Source organism: Saccopteryx bilineata, chromosome 1 (assembly GCF_036850765.1).
Source record: "Saccopteryx bilineata isolate mSacBil1 chromosome 1, mSacBil1_pri_phased_curated, whole genome shotgun sequence".
NCBI lineage: Eukaryota > Metazoa > Chordata > Mammalia > Chiroptera > Emballonuridae > Saccopteryx > Saccopteryx bilineata.
This window is the reverse complement of record NC_089490.1, coordinates 400,500,209-400,513,622: the sequence shown is the minus strand read 5'-3', so window position 1 is coordinate 400,513,622 and position 13,414 is coordinate 400,500,209. Positions and strand designations below refer to the sequence as shown.

The 13,414-nt window shown below is 47.4% G+C and overlaps 1 long non-coding RNA gene across 1 annotated transcript; it reads right to left on the bottom strand.

Annotated features, from left to right (window-relative positions):
* Window positions 1–2,173: 2,173 nt before the first annotated feature.
* On the bottom strand, window positions 2,174–10,740 carry LOC136320914 (uncharacterized). Its single transcript, XR_010728386.1, has 3 exons — window positions 10,338–10,740; window positions 9,384–9,458; window positions 2,174–2,481 (listed from the first exon to the last, which is right to left on the bottom strand). It is a non-coding gene; the product is annotated as an uncharacterized lncRNA (long non-coding RNA).
* Window positions 10,741–13,414: the final 2,674 nt, after the last annotated feature.

Sequence of the window (13,414 nt, the reverse complement as noted above, 5' to 3'; positions counted from 1 at the left end):
AAGGCAGCATGCTGGTTCAATCTCTGGTCAAGGCACATAGAGGAACAGCTTGATGTTCCTGTCTCCCTGCCTCTAAAAAGATAAGTAAACATAATGTATCAGCAAGTTGGGGACTGGGGCAGGAGCTTCTACCCAGCATGACTTGGTAACCACTCTAGGTCAAACTCTGATGTTTAGGGGAGCAGACCAGGAAAGGCTTCACAGAGAAGGTGGTACCTGATCTGGATTGTGGCGGTCAGGTAGATGTGCAAGCCAGGTGTGTGCTCAGGGAGCCTGTTCAGTGGGGGCACTTGGACAGCAGTGGCCAGGTCACAAGAGGCCTTAAGTGCAAGCTAAGAACTTTGTGCTGTGTGTCTTCGGTAGTTTCTGGAAGGAACAGGGTCCCTGAAGGTCCTTGAGCAGAGAAGCAAGATTGGTACACTCCAGTGACTCTTGGAGAAGAGTTCAGAAGAGGCCTGGGGCAGGATGTTGGCAGCATAGCTGCAGCCTGCCAGTGGCCCCTAGCAGGCACATCCTTGTAAATGCCTTGCCAAGCCCAACTCCCACCCGCTCTCCATCACCAGACACACTTGAGGCTGGATCCCTGCCTCCACTCCACCTCTTTATTAAACTACTGGAGGATAAGTCCAGGGAGTCATGAACATGAAAATTCCAGAATTATCCTGGTGCTTTACCCTTTTACAGGATTCTTCCTTGCAAAAGATCTTTGTGTGGAATTCAACACAGAAGGCAGTACACACTCTTAGTCTGTTTTATTTTTTTAAACTTCCTTAAAAAAAACCCAAAAAGTTTATTTTATTGATTTTAGAGAGAGGAAGGGGAAAAGAGGCCGAACCTGACCAGGGATTGAACTGGTAACCTCTGCTCTTTTGGATGATGCTCTAGCCAAGCAAGCTGTCAGGCTGAAGCTTTTTGTATTTTGAGAGGGGAGACGAGATGAGAGCCATCAGCTTGTTGCTTCACTTTAGATCTTGAATTGCTCCTCAATTGGGCAAGTCAGCGAGCAACCTTGGGGTCATGTCAATAATCCCGTGTTGAAGAAGATGGTGACCCTGCACTCAAACCAGTGACCTTGGGGTCTCAAACCTGGACGTTCCAGATCCATGCTCTACCTACTGCGCCACCACCAGTCAGATCACCCTTAGTCTCAAAGATCTCGGCCAATTTGAGGAAGCTGTGAGGAGGCAGTGGGGAGGCGCGAGGGCTGGGCCTCGGTGGTTGCTGAAAGCCTCTCTGCCCTTACCCCACCCTTGAGGCGAAATCTCCCGTTTCTCTCCCAAACCCCAGGAAGCACTTCTGCCGCTCTCACATAGAGCAGATCGGGGTTTCTACAGAGTGACCTTTCCTGGGCACACAGTATTACAGGCACAGAGAAAGGGCAGGAAGGGTGGGAGGGAGTCCTCACATTTTGAGCTGGTTAACTTGCTGTGTTCTCGGGCTGCTCAGTGCAGCTGAAATAGGGATATAATTGTCTGCCAGTTCTGTGGGGGAACAGCCCTCCATCAGAGCTCATTGGTCTGCATGTCAAGCACCACCCCTGGTGGTTGTGGCCACGGACAGAGCATTTCCTGTTCTCCTCGGGAGTCCGACTATCGGCCCTGTGTATATTTGTAGGAGTGTATGACCTGTCTGCCTGGTGGTAGGCATCCTAGACGTGGGTGTGCTACTCCAGCAGGAAGGTCCTCTCCTGCTCAAATCAGTCATCCACATAAGTGAGCATGGTAAGGCCTACTTACACCAAGTAACCAGGTGCCTGGCACCACAGACAAATGGGCGGCACAGTCTCCCTCTGGGCCAGGCCTCACCAATGGCTTCACTCCCACAGCCAGCCTGAGCCGCAATCTTGGCTGTGGACCTGAATCCAGAAAGGGCCCCAGGGGTCACCTTGAGCCCTGACATGCTGGTAAAGAGGGCTTCATCTGTAGACTACACAGTGTTCCTCACAAAACCACCGAGGAGCTCCTCCCTGTTCTTTTTTCAAGCACTTAGCTGAGGCACATGGCACTTGCAAAGTTGACAACTGCTTGAGGCCAGCTAGAGCTCTGCCCCCCACCCCCAGCGGTGACCCCTGTGCTCTGGCCCAGTTCACATCCAGGTTGCGGGGGGGGGGGGGGGGGCTGCCAGGGGCTACATAAAGTCTTCATGCATTGCAACTGTCTCTTTCTTTCAAAGGTTTTATTTAGCCCTGGCTGGTTGGCTCAGTGGTAGAGCATTGGCCCAGTGTGGATGTGCAGGGTTCTATTCCCAGTCAGGTCACACAGGAGGAGTGAACATCTGCTTCTCTACCCCCACCCCCTTCTCTCTCTCCCTCTTTCTTTCTCTCCCACAGCCATGGCTCAATTGGTTCTGTAGAGCCTTTGCCTCAGGTGCTAAAAATAGTTTGTTGTGAACATGGTCCCTGATGGACAGAGCATCAGCCACAGACAGGTTGCCGGGTAGATCCTGGTCCAGGCACGTGGGAGTCTATCTCCCCTCTTCTCACTAGGAAAAAGAAGAAAAAGAATAAAACATGCATTTGGAGATACACGTTTCCCTCTGGAAACTACTTTAGCTGCATATCATGAGTTTTTTTGTTTGTTTTTTAATTTATTTATTTTGGAGAGAAGGAGAGAGAGGGGAGCAAGATAGTAGTTGCTTCGCTTAGTTGTTCGTTGATTGCTTCTCATATGTGCCTTGAGTGGGCAAGTCCAGGGTTTTGAACCAGCGACCTCAGCATTCCAGGTTGACATTCTATCCACTGAGCCACCATAGGTCAGGCATATCATGAGTTTTGATATGTCATATTTTCAAAGTAATTTCTTTAAAAATTGTTCTAATATCCATTATAATTTATTATTTGACCTATAAATTTACTTAGAAGCATGTTGCTTAACTTCCAAATATCTTGGAACCTACTTTTTGTTTTGATTTCTATTTAATTCTACCTGGTCAGAGATCACATTCTGTGTCTTTAATTTTTTTTTTTCTTGTGACAGAGACAGAGATGGAGAGGGACAGATAGGGACAGACAGACAGGAAGGGAGAGAAATGAGAAGCATCAGCTCTTTGTTGCAGCTCCTTAGTCTCCTTAGTTGATCATTGATTGCTTTCTCATATGTGCCTTGAGTTGGTGAGCCCACACTCAAGCCAGAGACCTTGGAACTTCAAACCTGGGTCCTCTGCACCGCAATCCCATGCTCAATCCACTGTGCCACTGCCTGGTCAGACTAACCTTTTAAACGAGAGGAAGGGAGATAGACTCCCACATGCACCCTGACCGGGATCCACCAGCAACCTCTGTCTGGAGTCGATGGTCGAATCAACCAAGCTCTTTTTAGCGCATGACTCTGATGCCCTCGGACCAACTGAGCTATCCTCAGCTCCCAAGGCCGTGCTCGAACCAATCGAGAGAGAGAGACATTGACTTGTTCCAGTTATATATGAATTCATTGGTTGATTTTTGTATGTGCCCTGACTAGGCATCAAACCAGCAACCTTGGCATATCAGGAGGATGCTCTAACCAACCATGGTACCTGGCCAGGGCCTTAAAATTAATGATAACTTTATCCACTGTGGTGGAGCAGTGGATAAAGCATCGACCTGGAACACTGAGGTCACCAGTTCAAAACCCTGCACTTGTCTGGTCAAGGCACATATGGGAGTTGATGCTTCCTGTTCCTTCCCTTTTCTCTCTAAAATTAATAATAATAAAAAGTTAATGATACTTGTTTTATAGCCCAACATATTATGGATTTTGGTAAGTGTTTCGTGTACTTTAAAAAAAAAATCATTGCCTGACCTGTCGTGGCGCAGTGGATAAAGCGTCGACCTGGAAATGCTGAGGTTGCCGGTTCGAAACCCTGGGCTTGCCTGGTCAAGGCACATATGGGAGTTGATGCTTCCTGCTCCTCCCCCCTTCTCTCTCTCTGTCTCTCCTCTCTCTCTCTCTCCTCTCTAAAATGAATAAATAAAATAAAAATTAAAAAAAATCATTTTAGATGCAGGGGGGAGACAGAGAAAAAAGAGAAAAGAGGGAAGGAGCAGGAAGCATCAACTCCTATATGTGCCTTGACCAGGCAAGCCCAGGGTTTCAAACTGGTGACTTCAGCATTCCAGGTGGACGCTTTATCCACTGCGCCACTGCAGGCCAGGCCATGTGCACTTGAAAAGAATATATTTTCTGTAGGTGCTAGGTATACAGCTGTACATAAATCAATTAGATCAAGTTGATTAATCATGTTATTTTAAATTTTCTAAATCCTTTTGTCTTCTTGAGTTGTATTAAACCTCTCTGTATATGTTTGTCTATTTTTTCCTTTTAATTCTACAATCTTTTACACTGCATAATTGGAAACTATGCTATTAGGAACATGTAAATTTAGAATAGTTTTATCTTCCTCTTGAATTGACTTTCATCATCATAAAATGTTCCTCTTTATTTCTAGTAATTCTTCTTGTCTTACAGTCTACTTAGCCCAAAATTAATACAGCAATACCAGCTTTCTTTTGATTTTAATTTTCTTTGTTTTGAGAGAGAAAGAAAGAGAGAGAGGAAACACTGATTTGTCCCACTTATTCATGCCCTCATTGGTTGATTCTTGTATGTGCCCTGACTGGGGATCGAATCCACAACCTTGGCGTATCCTGACAAAGCTTTAACCAACTGCCATCTGTTCAGGGCCCAGCTTTCTTTTGGTTAGGGTATTCATGGTGTATATTTTTCTATCCTTTTTTCCAAGTCCTTCTGTGTCCTTATATTTAAAGTATGTCTCTTTTAACAGACTAGAGTTTTTAAAAAAGCCAATCAGGGGCCCTGGCCAGTTTGTTCAGTAGATTGAGTGTCGGGCTGGTGTGCAGACATCTCGGGTTTGATCCCTGGTCAGGGCACACATGAGAAGCAACCATCTGCTTCTCTTCCCCTTCCTCTCCCATTTCTCTCTCCCTTCCCTTTAGCCCATGGTTTGAATGTTTCAAGCGTGGCCCTCAGTGCTGAGGATAGCTTAGTTGATTCGAACCACAGGGACGCGTGCTGGAGTCTATCTCCCCTCCTCTCACTTTAAAAGACAAATCAGGGCCCTGGCCGGTTGGCTCAGCGGTAGAGCGTCGGCCTAGCGTGCGGAGGACCCGGGTTCAATTCCCGGCCAGGGCACACAGGAGAAGCGCCCATTTGCTTCTCCACCCCTCCGCCGCGCTTTCCTCTCTGTCTCTCTCTTCCCCTCCCGCAGCCAAGGCTCCATTGGAGCAGAGATGGCCCGGGCGCTGGGCATGGCTCTGTGGCCTCTGCCTCAGGCGCTAGAGTGGCTCTGGTCACAATATGGCGACGCCCAGGATGGGCAGAGCATCGCCCCCTGGGGGGCAGAGCACCGCCCCTGGTAGGCGGGCCGGTGGATCCCGGTCGGGCGCATGTGGGAGTCTGTCTGACTGTCTCTCCCTGTTTCCAGCTTCAGAAAAATGAAAAAAAAAAAAAAAAAAGACAAATCAGGCAGTGGCGCAGTGGAGAGAGCATAGGCCTGGGACACTGAGGACACAGGTTTGAAACCCTCAAGGTCACCAGCTTGAGTGCGGGCTCACCAGCTTGAGCATCGGATCATAGACATGACCCCATGGTTGCTGGCTTGAGCCCAAAGGTTGCTGGCTTGAAGCCTAAGGTCGCTGGCTTGAGCGCAAGGTCATTTGCTTGAGCAAGGGGTCACTGGTTCAGCTGGGGTCCTCTGGTCAAGTCACATATGAGAAAGCAATCAATGAACAACAAGGTGCCACAACAGAGTTGATGCTTCTCATCTCTCTCTTCCTATCTATCTTTGTCTATCTCTAACTAAAAAAAGAAAATAAGAAAGAAAAGATAAAAATCTAATCAGGTTCTGACTGATGGTGGCACAGTAGATGGAGTGTTGACCTGGGATACTGGGGTCCCAGGTTCGAGACCCCAAGCTTGCCAGCTTGAACACGGGTGCAGTCAGCTTTGGCACAGGCTCGCTAGCTTGGGGACAGCTTGCCAGCTGGAGCGTGGGATCATCAATACAATCCCATGTTCGCTGGCTTTAGCCAGAGGTCACTAGCTCGGCTGGAGCCCCATCAGAGCACATATGAGAAGCAATCAACAAACAGCTAAAATGAAGCAGCTATACAAGTTGATGCTTCTCATCCTTCTCCTTCCTCCCTCTCTCTTTCCCTGCCTGTCTCCCTTTCTCTCTCTTTAAAAATAAATAAATAAAAATTTAAAAATATAAAATAAAAAAAGAAAATTTTCTCTGTCTTAAAAAAAATCCAATCCGTTGCCTGACCAGGCAGTGGCGCAATGGATAGAGCGTCGGATTGGGATGCAGAAGGACCCAGGTTCGAGACCCTGAAGTTGTCAGCTTGAGTGTGACAACTCATCTGGCTTGAGCAAAAAGCTCACCAGCTTGGACCCAAGGTCGCTGGCTCAAGCAAGGGGTTACTCGGTCTGCTGAAGGCCCGCGGTCAAGGCACATATGAGAAAGCAATCAATGAACAACTAAGGTGTTGCAACGAAAAACAATGATTGATGCTTCTCATCTCTCTCCATTCCTGTCTGTCTGTCCCTATCTATCCCTCTCTCTGACTCTCCCTCTCTGTCCCTGTAAAAATAAATTAATTAATTAATTAAAAAAAATCCAATTCGGCCTGACCAGGTGGTGGCGCAGTGGATGGAGCATTGGACTGGAATGCGGAGGACCCAGGTTCTAGACTCCGAGGTCGCCAGCTTGAGCGCGGGCTTATCTGGTTTGAGCAAGACGCATTAGCTTGAGCCCAAGATTGCTGGCTTGAGCAAGGGGTCACTCGGTCTGCTGTAGCTCCCCAGTCAAGGCACATATGAGAAATCAATCAATGAACAATTAAGGAGCCACAACGAAGAATTGATGCTTCTCATCTCTCTCCCTTCCTGTCTGTCCCTATCTGTCCCTCTCTCTAACTCTGTCACACACACACACACACACACACACAAAAAAAAAATCCAATAAAAAAATGTTTGGGAAAAAAAAAAAAAATGTTTGGCCCTGGCTGGGTTTAGGGTGTTGTCCCAGTACACAAAGGTTGTAGGTTCAATCCCTAGTCAGGGCAAAGAATCAACCAAATGCAAAAAGAAGTGGAACAATTAATCGTTTCTCTCTCTTTAAAGGCTTTTTTTGGTGTGTGGGAGAGATAGAGAGAAGGACAGATAGAGACAGACAGAACAGAGAGAGATGAGAAACATAATTCTTCGTTGTGGTTCCTTAGTTGTTCATTGATTGCTTTCTCATATATGCCTTGACCGTGGGCCTTCAGCAGACCGAGTAACCCCTTGCTCAAGCCAGCGACCTTGGGCTCAAGCTATGAGCTTTGCTCAAACCATATGAGCTCATGCTCAAGCTGGCGACCTTGGGGTCTCAAACCTGGGTCCTCCGCATCCCAGTCCAACGCTCTATCCACTGCGCCACCACCTGGTCAGGCTCTTTCTCTTTTTCCCTTCCTCTCTCTAAAAATCAATCAATAAAAAATTTTTTAAAAGAAAGAAGTCCTGGCCAGTTGGCTCAGTGAATAGAGTGTTGGTCTGGTGTATGAACGTCCCAGGTTCTATCCCCAGTCAGGGCTCACAAGAGAAGTGACCATCTGCTTCTATTCCCCTCTCTCTCCCCCTTCTCTTCCTATTCTCCTCCTGCAACCAGTGGCTCAAGTGGTTGAAGCATTGGCCCCGCATGCTGAGGACAGCTCAATGTCCAAGCATCAGTCTCAAGCACTGAGGACAACTTGGTTGATTCAAGCATCAGCCCCAGATGGGGGTTGCTGAGTGGATTTCTGTCGGGCACATGCGGGAGTCTGCCTCACTATCTCCCCTCCTCTCACTTAGAAAATAATATTTTTCAATTGGAGTATTTGGTCCATTAGTAATTATTGTGATTACTGATATAGCAGGCTATAAAACCTGCCACCTTGAATTTTGTTTTCTTTTTTTCTAATTATTCATTTTAGAGAGGAGAGAGAGAGAGAGAGAGAGAAGGGGGTAGGAGCAGGAAGCATCAACTCTAACATGTGCCCTGACCAGACAAGTGCAGGGTTTCGAACCAGCGACCTCCGAGCGATCCAGGTTGACGCTTTATCCACTGCACCTCCACAGGCCAGGCTGTTTTCTCTTTTCTTGTTCCTTTTTTTTTTTTCTTGCCTTCTGTTAGATTAGTTTTTTTTTTTTTAATTTTTTTACAGAGAGAGAGAGTCAGAGAGAGGGATAGACAGGGACAGACAGACAGGAACGGAGAGATGAGAAGCATCAATCATTAGTTTTTCGTTGCGCATTGCGACACCTTAGTTGTTCATTGATTGCTTTCTCATATGTCCCTTGACCACGGGCCTTCAGCAGACCAAGTAACCCCTTGCTTGAGCCAGCGACCTTGGGTCCAAGCTGGTGAGCTTTTGCTCAAACCAGATGAGCCTGTGCTCAAGCTGGCGACCTCGGGGTCTCGAACCTGGGTCCTCGGCATCCCAGTCCGACGCTCTATCCAGTGTGCCACCGCCTGGTCAGGCTAGATTAGTATTTTATATCATTTCATTTTCTCTTCTATTTTTACTTACATATTTATTTATTATTATTTTCATTTCTCTGCATTTAAAGGAGAATCTTAGTCAATGCTTACTCTGCAGTGATTTTTCAACCTTTGTTTCTCACGCACTGATAAACTAATTACTAAAGAAAAAGGGGCTCTGACCTCTTCTCCCTTAGTAACTAATTTATTTGTGCCATGAGATGAAAATGGTTGTATTGGGCACTGACCTTAGTAATTAGTGTGTGTTTGTGCCATGGAAAAAAAAGGTTGAAAATCACTACTCTAAATTTTATTTATTTATTTATTTATTATAGAGACAGAGAGTGAGTCAGAGAGAGGGATAGACAGGGACAGAGAGAGATGAGAAGCTTCATTAGTTTTTCATTGTGCATTGCAACACCTTAGTTGTTCATTGATTGCTTTCTCACATGTGCCCTGACCGCAGGCCCTCAGCAGACTGAGTAACCCCTTGCTGGACCCAGTGATTTTGGGTTCAAGCTGGTAGGCTTCCGCTCAAACCAGATGAGCCCGCGCTCAAGCTGGCAACCTCGGGGTCTCGAACCTGGGTCCTCCGCATCCCAGTCCGACGCTCTATCCACTGCGCCACCGCCTGGTCAGGCGAAAATCACTACTCTAGAGGACAAGGACTAATAGTGGACTTTTAGAGTTGGGCATCTACAAAGGTTGGGGGTATACACCTATCAGTCTGATAGTCCAGTACATGTTCAGAGCATATAGCATCTCATATGGTAACAGTAATAACAACAATAGCAACAATAATACAATAGCTAACACTTATATTTGCTCTTTATATGTCAGGCACTGCTCGAAGCATTTTACATACATTAACTAGTTTAACCAACCTGGCCTGTGGAGATGCAGTGGATTAAAAGTTGACTTGGAATGCTGAGGTCGCCAGTTCGAAGCCCTGGGCATGCCTGGTCAAGGCACATATGACAAACAATCAATGAACAATTAAAGTGAAGCAGTTATGGTTGATACTTCTATCTCTCTCCTCTCTGTAAAATCAATCTATTAAAAAAAAACTAGTATGAGCATAAATAAACATTGAAAATATTTTCTATTCCGTACTTTGTCTCTCAACCCCTCTCACCTGTCCAAACTCCACTTGGCTTCTCTGACTTCCCCCAGGGAAGGCTCTTCTTCTGTACAACTGCCCTACCACCACCAACACACACAGTCTAGCTCATTGGTGCAGTAGGCCGCCAAGTCCACTGTCTCCTTCCTGCGGCCTTAGTACCTCTGCTCTGACCTGCATGGCTTGGTAACTGCTTGAGGAAGAAGAAAGCTGCTCCATCCTGATCCCTCAGCCACATCTCCCTACGTACATGCCTCCAACCCTCAAAGGTATGCACCTTGAGTGCATCCTTGGCAGAAAGGTGCTCAATAACTATTTGTTGAATGAAGTTAAGAGGAAAGAAGAGCGAATAGTCTTATCATTATATGAGCACAGATACACAAATGAAGCCACTAGTGATGAACAGGATTCCCCTTGGGGAAAGATGAGGGTTCTCCAGCCCCTTCCCAATCCCTAACATTCCTCCTCTTCTTCCCCATCAAGCCTGTATGAGTCTATCCTGGAGAGGTGAGGTGTAACAGTGACGGGCCCCTTTCCATCTGTAAGGACAAAAGTAAACCCTGCTTCCCTTGGCATCCTCACCAGTTCCCTTGCGGGTGCCACAAAGACGCCCCCACCCTCTTGCTCACGCATGCGCACGCACACACGCACATCCTCCCTGACTGGGCATGATTGGGTATCAGAGAGTGAGGTGGGTGGGGGGGCGTCCTTTGTTCACCTTGCTCTCCTCCCCAGCCTCTTGATGCTCCTCCCTCACTTTCCTTCTTGGCTGCAGCACACAAGGATTCCGGGCTTGGCCACCTCCCGCGCGCTCCCGCCGCCTGGTCCCCGGTTAGTCGCCGGGAGGAACAGATCAAGTGGGGATCCTATCACCTAATGGAGACACTCTTTCCTCCCTGCCAGGGAGTCACCGGGAGTTGGGCGAGATTCTCACCCCATCCTTTCTCAGCCTCGCCTTTTGATTGGGTACCAGGTTTATGGTGCACGAAGCCATTGGATGCAACGCCTGTCGATGCTGCGTCCAGGTCCCAGCTTTTAAGGGGAATAGCGGGACTGAGTGACAGCGTAGGCACTAGGGACCGGGGCTCTGGGGTCGCAGAGATCTTGTGCCAGGTCAGCCTCACCACCTGCCTCGCTACCTCTCACCCGCCGCCGCTCCCCGCCGCGCCTTCCAACGGTATCGCGCGGTCTGCGCGTGCGCAATAGCCCCGTTTGCCCCCTCAGCCCCAGGTGGTGGGCTGCGGTGGGCTGGGCTGGCGGGGCGGGGGGAAAGGGGGAAGGGTAGGGGACAAAATGGGGAGCAGGAGAGGGGATGATGGAGTGCGGATCAGGGCCAAGGTTAATGCCTGTTGGCTTTCCACTCTGAGTCATGAGGGAGCGGCGGTGTAAGCGGCGCAAGAAGGTGAAAGGGCGCGACAAGGACATCAAAGGCCAGGCCCAGGTCCGTGGGTGGTTCCAACTGGGGCCGGGAAGCAGAGGGGCAGAGATGCTGCGAGAAAAAATATGGATGCCCTGGAATGGGCTCATCGTGATTGGGAAGAGAATGGAGCTTCTGGAGAGAAACACGCAAAAGCCTAGGATGTGGAATCCGAAGCTTGGGTCTGAACACTGGGGACTGGAAAATGTGAAAAAGAAGTCAGGCCCCAGTCAGGAAAGGCTGAAAGTGAAGCCACTGCACCGTGTAGCAAGCGCATTACAGCCTTCAGCAAGTTTGGGGAAAGAGAGCCCAAAGGAAATGTGGGGAAGGCAAGCAGAGATTGAATCCGAGAGTGCAGGAACTACAGCAGGGTCTAGGAGGGAGTCCGGGTTTAAAGAGACATTGAGCTTTACTGGGTTGGGGACCAGTGTAGAGGACGTGAGATCCAGGGGACATAAACTAGGGCAGAGCGAGAAGGAGCTGAGCACAGGTGGAGAGAAGCTGAGATCGAGTGGAGAGAAGCTGAGTGCAAAGAGACTGAGGTCAAGTGGAGAGAAGCTGAGTGCAGAAAAGCCTAGGTCAAGTGGAGAGAAGCTGAGTGCAGAGAAACTGAGGTCAAGTGGAGAAAAGCTGAGGTCAAGTACAGAGAAGCTGAGCGGAGAGAAGCTGAGGTCAAGTGCAGAGAAGCTGAGTGGAGAGAAGCTGGGGTTAAGTGGAGAAAAGCTGAGGTCAAGTACAGAGAAGCTGAGTGGAGAGAAGCTGAGGTCAAGTACAGAGAAGCTGAGTGGAGAGAAGCTGAGGTCAAGTACAGAGAAGCTGAGTGGAGAGAAGCTGAGGTCAAGTACAGAGAAGCTGAGTGGAGAGAAGCTGAGGTCAAGTACAGAGAAGCTGAGTGGAGAGAAGCTGGGGTCAAGTGGAGAAAAGCTGAGGTCAAGTACAGAGAAGCTGAGTGGAGAGAAGCTGAGATCGAATGGAAAGAAGCTGAGTGCAGAGAAACTGAGCTCAAGTGCAGAGAAGCTGCAGTCAGATGAAGAGACACTGAGGTCGAGCGGAGAGAAGCGGGGATCCAGGGGAGAGAAGCTGGGTACCAGTCAAGAGGATTTGAGATCCACTGAAGATAAAGAGCAGTCAAGTGCAGAGAAGCTGGGATCCAGGAGGGAGAAACTGAAAACTACCGGACGAAAGTTAAAGGGTTCAGAAATGGGTAGCATAAACAAAGATAAAGTTGAAAAAGTGATAGAAGTTACTAATGCAAAAGCAATAGAAGTTATGGGTGCTGAGATGGAGATTCCTTTCAACAGGGCGGAAAGGAATGATCAAGACCTAGAGGGGACTGAGGAAGGGGCGGGAGGGGAGGAGCATGTCCCGGATGGCGTAAATGATATTACTGATAAATCCGTTTCTATGGAAGAGAAAGAGATTACAGAGGAAGGTACTGGTGAATGAGGCATATGAATAACTGAACATAAAGAAGGAAAGAGAAGTAGATAAAGGAGGTATTGCATGTCAAAGAGGAGACATTAGAGCCAAGCAGAACATATTGACCCTGAAAAAGTAAATATGAGAGAGGGAAGGTGAATAGCTAAGCCTAAATAAAAGAAAAAGAGAAGACTGGAAATGAAGAGCTATTGGTGGTGAAGGCAGGGAACCAGGACCAAAGGAAACAGGGAGAGTGATGAAGAGGGAAATGGGAACATTTTGAGGAGAAAGAAAAGATTCAATAATGTGTTGATAAGTAAGGGACAATTGGATATTTCTTGGAGAAGAGCTGTGATCAAGGAGCTTGTAGGGAAATGTTTGAGAAATGGATTTAGTATGGGCTAGAAGGATTTGATTTGCACAGTAAGAATGCATAGTGAGAAAAATGGAAAATTATAGCATGATAAATGATAGATAATAAAGGTTGTGGAAGAAGATGCGGGCTAGAACAATTAAAGAAAATTTCTGAAAGAGGATCCTAAAGATGAATGAGCAACAAAAGCAAGGGAAGAGATAAGAAAATACAGAAGTGAAGAAAAAAAAGTAAGAAGCCAGATCTTATAATAGTAATTATGTATGTTGGGTTTTAAGGTTATTTTCTTCAGTATTTCTGTACCCTCCTCTCCCATGTAGCCAAATTTATAATCTAACAGGGTCTGCATTTCTGGACCAAACTCATCCTTATTGCTCTTCCCTCTAATTACTACCAGAATGATTTCTGGGCTCCACTACACACACACACACACACACACACACACACACACACACACATTTTTGGTTGATTATATATTATTAAAAATATTTTTTTTGAGAGAGAGAGAGACAGAGACAGACAGGAAGGGAGAGAAATGAGAAGCATCAACTCGGAGTTGCCTTACTTTAGTTGTTTATTGATTGTT